We start from the raw sequence: 5,936 nt of genomic DNA, 5'->3' as shown, positions 1-5,936 counted from the left end.
CAGGGGGTCAGACTAGATGATCTGTTCAGGTCCCTTCTGACCCCAAACTACTATGAAACTATGAAGCCACCTGGCTGGGCAGCAGCCCCAGCCCCAGCCTTGCCCAACTCCCTCCTTCCCTCCCTATGGGGGCCTCAATCCCCCCTACCTTCTGACTTACCTGCAGGAGTTGCTCTCCAGGCTGCCTGGCAGCCATGTGCACATGGTGCCCCTTGCCTGACAGCCTTCCTCCTAGCCCCCCTGCAAGCTGGAACTTTGCCAGCCTGCAGAGAGCTCTTTGCAAAACTGCAACATCTGTGAGTTTCTCCACTAAAATGAGAAATGCATGTTTTCCTCTGGTAAAGGGGGAGATCAGCATTTTACTCCGTTTTTCCGTGGAAAATGGAAAACCCGATCCCTGGTCATGAGTCACTGAGGTGACTTAAGAGTCCAATCCTTGAACCACAGATCCATCTGCAGAAGTTGCAGGTCTTTCTGCAGGGGAGAATAGGCTGCAAACTAGGATTTTTCTCCTTTTCCTTCCTCTACTGGCTCTTTGCTGGTTTTAGGGCAAGATGCTTTACCTCGAAATAGGCTGCTGCTTGGTTGCGGTTGCTGGTGCGGTACCATTGGAGTCGGTTGGAAGCCAGCTCCTCCCAACTCTTAATGTTGGCTTCCATTTTCTTGAGGTATGCTTTCAATATTAAAGGCCACACTGAAGAAAATCGGAACACAAGCTATGATTGTCCAGTATCCTTTCCATATTTTAATGTATCCATATAGTTGAAAATGGAATTAAATACACATGCACTACTGGTTTCATATTTTGGGCTCCTATACACATGCAGGGAGGCTGGTCCAGTATGCTGTAATTCCAGCATGTTGGCGCAGACTCAATCTAGTCTGCTGAAGCATGGTAATTATAGCACTCCAGCAGACTCCAGCATCATGTGTGTCAGCATCCCTGCACTGAAAAATGGTAGTGAGGTGCTTTAACTAAAGCTCATTTGATGAGCTTTAGTTCCAAGCACCCCACCACCATTTTTGAGCATGGGGATGCTGATGCACGTGACACTTCTAATTAGCATGGCTCTCAGAACTACACATATTAAAGTGCCCCCCTCCTACCTCCTGCAGCATGTCTACAAATGCCCATAAGTGAATGAACTGGCAACACAGAAGAGCCAAAAACATTTAAGTGAGCAGTAAACAGCTTGCAAGCCACGCCATGGTTTCTAGATTACTTTTCCCCAAACACATGGAGATATCGGTCATGTTGAGAAGTGGACACCAAATCTTGCTCATCTTTCACACTTCAGTGGGACAGCTGTTCTTAGTGGGACTGGTAGTCTAACCAGGATTTGGTCATGAATCCTTAAACCAAACTATTTTAGTCATCCAGACTCTGAAGAGCCCTGAAATATTTTAACTGATCAAAATCACCATTTCCTCCTGCAATTTAGTATTTCAAAGAAGGTCAAACAATTTTCATGTTCATTGCCTGAGTGATTCCTTTCTAGGTTAAGAACAAACAGGGACAATTGTAGTTCAAAGGATGATGTTTCTGAAAAAGTTATAGTAATCTGAAAACAAAAGCTGATCATGCTAGAGTCACCAGCTGCACTATTAGTCCAGAGCTACACTTCCCCCAGGTGATCTAGGTTTATGTTGTACAATACACAAGGATATAAAAACATTTCATTTTGTTTTACTGCATCTTGTGCTCTTAGTAACAGATTGATTTTAACACTGTTTCAATCAGCTGATGTTTCTAAAAGAAAGTGATTCAAGGCTAATATGGAAAATGTTTTCAGAAATAGCAAGATAGCTGAACTTCTGATTTTTGGTAAACCAGTAAGGAGCTATATTTGCTCCAGTGCTTGCTATATTTGTAGTGCAATTGTTCTACAATAAGTCTGTTCTGAACAATCTGATGCAGCAAACATTTTATTTTACTATCACTGTCTTTCTGCAGTCACTTGCCAGTCACCTCACATCTCGAGACTGTCTGCACCATAATTGAAACTGATTTTGGGAAACTGTTACAACAACACAATTCCCACTTGTATCGCAGATGCCATGTAACAGGATCTTACCCAATCCAGATTCAGCCCCGCTGTTCTTTTCAGACTTCCCAAAATTGCATGCAGGCAAGTCAAATAAACTAGACTCAAGAAAGAATTATTAAAACAGACTAGTTCAAATGTCAGCTTAAACCAAAACAAGTCTTTCCCCCACTACATGGGTTCTTCAGAGCTGTGCTAGACTCAGCATTTCTTTCAAAAATTGCTGCCCAGCTTTTTGTCAAGTCCTTTCCTAGTTAAAGTGTATGGTCCTGACCCTCACTTCAGGCAGCTCCAGCCATGCCTTTCTCTCTGATGTGTATAGAAAGCCCTTCTTCACTTCTCCGACACTAGGCCCCTTCTGGTTCTCTGAGAGAGCTCTCTTTTAGCTTTATGTAAGCAGGGGGTCTTTGTTATGCCCATTCAGGCTTCCCTAGAAACACCTCTCTAAAGGAATAGGCTTCCTCTTATAGAAATTCCTGGCCACAGGGCTACCACCGTGTGATGCCTGGTCACCTATCCCAAACATCAGCCCCAGACAAACATGTCCCCTGGGATCAGATGATATGATATAAGTTTGGCTGAGCCTAAATCCTCTAAAGAGCAGCCTTTGTGACACAGCATTTTTATGATCTTATATAACTGGGCTAAAGCTCTGAACACCCTACTGCAACTGGGTCTACTGATTTGGGTGTCACTTAGGTAGGCCCTTGTAAGGCACATGGAATGCATTTAAAGGAAGTTTGCAAAGGAAAAGAGTGGGGGTTTGGCCTTGTTTATTTCCTCATGATGTCTGAAGATAGTATTACATGTATTTTTTATTTTTATTTTTTAAGATATGCCTTTTGGGCATATTTTTACATGAGAAGAATAGGCATTAAAAGCTATTTTCTTTGTTTTTAATGTCTGTTTAACAGCAATGCCCAATAAATGCTTGGGGGAAAAAAGCCTTTATGAAACCTCAATACCTCCCTCCCTTAAATTACCAAGACCATGCTTAGCAGTCAGAGAAACCCAGAACAGAAATTCAGATACATATATGTGCATGTATGCACGTGTATATGTATGTGTGCATGTGGGTATACATGTATATGTGTATAAATAACAGTAAGAACCTGACTGTCAAGAAACTTTTTAGTTCTTTGTAAATAGGATGACCACACATTCCAGTTTAATCAGGACGGTCCCAGATTTCATAGGCTGTCCCAGCATCCCAGCCATTTGGTGAAAATAGAAATAAAAGTCCTTGATTGGTGCTGCACTGCCTGACCTGGCTTCTCCTGAGCAACAGCTGGAGGCAGAGGGAGAGTGCTGCTGTGAGTGCAGGCTGCTCGTCTGTGTGTGTGGGGCGCCTTGGGCAAACTTGTATTTTGGTGCCCTTTGGCGCCTTCCTGAGCAGTGGCTGGAGGTGGTGGGGAGGCTAGGCCAGGGGCAGGCAATAATTTTGGGTGGAGGGCTGCTTACTGAGTTTTGGCAAGCCATCAAGGGCTGCATGACAGGCAGCCAGGAGCAGATAAATATTAATTTTCTAAATTTTTTAGGGGCCCCCTGGGCCAGATAGAATGGCCTGGCAGGTCACATGTGGCCTGCAGGCCACATTTGCCCACCCCTGGACTAGGCTGAGTACTGCTTCTCCTGCCTAGGGCAGATATTGTCTGGGGACATGGTGGAGGGCAGGGGACAACACACAAGGTCTTGAATTTCCATAAAATTCATATGGTCACTCTGTTTATAAGACATAAAGAAAGACACTCAAATCTAAATATTTTAGGTTATCCTTCAGCTCTCCATCCAGCTTTAATGTCATAAGAAGAATTATAATGTTTTAAAGAAAAGTATTTAACATTAAATCATAACACACAATATTTAACAAGATACTATCAATGCATGTTGTTTTTTTAAACATGCTTTTTTTTTTTTAAAGATTTTTACAAGTCTGTTTAACTTTCAGATGGTTCAGTGACAGTAACATTTATTGATGCCATCAAAATGCCCCAGCATGTACTGAGGACCAAAGTCAGAGCAACATTGCTGTTCCTAAAACAATTTGGTTTGACTTCTGCTTGCCATCCTGACATAAACCTATACCAACTCCAGGTGCTGCTGCAGGGGTTTGGAGACCAAGGTTATTTTGCTGTAGGGGAAGAAAATCCATAGGTTATATGTGGGTTTGGAAGAAGACAGCTTATTCTGTGGTGCTACTGTCAGAACCGCAAGAGGAAAACCAAGTGCTGCCGCGACTGAGATCTGTGATTATAGACATCGAATTTTCTTCTAGTGTTTCACTCACTGACAGTGAAATTACCAATCAGTTCCGCTTCCCATTTCCCATGTACTAGCAGATACAAACAATGTTAAAAACAACCTTGTGCTTGAAAACATTTCATATTAAGGTTTATTAAACTCCTTTTGCCCAATCATTTTCCTTTACCAAACCTACATTCTGAGCATAAACTTGAGAGCAGTGTTTTATTTTGTGTTTGTATGTATGGTGCTAGCCACAATGGGGCTCAATCCTGCATCCACCAATCCTCTGGTGCTCTTAGAATATAAATGATCATCATAGTTTGAAAGTGCTCTTTTAAAATAATATTACAGCAGGATGGAGTCTGGTTTATGGCACATTACACTGCCTTTCTGACTCTGCCAGTATTGCAGATGATGTCACTTTTCAACAAGTGGGTTCCTGCCAACAAGAAGTGTGTAAATGCCTATCTTAATTATAAGATATATTTTCAAATGCAGTTTATACTATGTAGCATAAGATATGCTTATCAAGATGAAACTTCCAGAACTACGCACAGGATTTAAGGGGCAGAGGAAAGCTGCTTATTTTTAAGTACATCTCAGATGCTGTCCTGTATCATGAGTTTCAGTCACACACGAGGCTTTTCAGAGGGAATATCCTTTTGTGGAAAGGCCTGTTCTCCAACATGTAAATCTGTACCTTGAGCAGAGCCAGCTGTTAAGGCCTGCAAAATCCTTGGCTGCATCTCAACTACCGTCTCTCAGCTTGCTGCCTTTTTTTTTTTTCTTTTTCAAGAAGAAGAAAGTGTCTAGGTTTGAACATACAAATTAATTGATGGGGTTGTTTTAAGCTTTTTTTCCCCTGAAAATCACAGTTAATTCCTAGGCAGTTGCACAAGGTTGGAATTGGTGAAGCAGTGCACAGGTTCTCTGATTTTGAGGCCAGTCACAGCTCAACTCACAGGCTCCTGGGGTGGGGACAGTCTTTTATATTGATGGCATGAAGGCTCTTCCAACTCCCAACAAGGTGACTACAAATATAACAGCATGGCCTCTTGCGTGACAGCTAGCTTGAAAATACAAGAGGCCATGTGATCTGGGACTATGACAGGGCTTACTGTGTTCAGTTCCCATTATTTTGAAATACTTATTTAGTTAATGTTTCTGAAATGTTAGATGTCACCAGGATGCACATGAAGCCCTATAGTGATGGGAGACCAAGTGGCTTTATACCCCTTTTGGAATTAGGACATTTGTCTTCTGTGTTTTCTAAAGAATCCAGGAAAATCCACCAGTTTTTTTCATAATTTTTATATTATACCTCTATTGTGTTAGCTCAGTGATTCTCAACCAGGGGGCCGCAGCACCCTAGGATGCATGAAATCCTTTTAAGGGTGGCACACAATATTGGCACTGTTAAGTATGCACACATCTACACAGAATTCACAAGATAAACCCAGAGGGTGGTGTTCCCACATGCAGGGATGTGTGGTTGCCACAGCAAAAATAGCAGCAGCACAAATTTGTGCCGCAGCTTTTTGCCTCTGTGCATGCCCCTGCATGTGGGCTTGTTGCGGGACAAATTGTCATGGGTGGAGTAGGGGAGGCTGGGACCAGCACTTGTGCTAGTCTCAGCTGCTTTACCAG

General features: G+C 42.6%; 1 long non-coding RNA gene across 1 annotated transcript in view; it reads left to right on the top strand.

The window, feature by feature from the left end:
• The window catches only part of LOC112549686, a 7,500-nt gene extending 3,016 nt beyond the window's left edge, over positions 1 to 4,484 (top strand). The window contains exons 2-3 of the long non-coding RNA XR_003093200.1: positions 549 to 668; positions 3,994 to 4,484. This is a non-coding gene — a long non-coding RNA (uncharacterized LOC112549686). The remainder of the gene's footprint in view (positions 1 to 548; positions 669 to 3,993) is intronic.
• The last annotated feature ends 1,452 nt before the right edge of the window (positions 4,485 to 5,936 follow it).

Source organism: Alligator sinensis, unplaced genomic scaffold (assembly GCF_000455745.1).
Source record: "Alligator sinensis unplaced genomic scaffold, ASM45574v1 scaffold221_1, whole genome shotgun sequence".
NCBI lineage: Eukaryota > Metazoa > Chordata > Crocodylia > Alligatoridae > Alligator > Alligator sinensis.
This window is presented reverse-complemented; position numbering and strand designations above follow the sequence as displayed.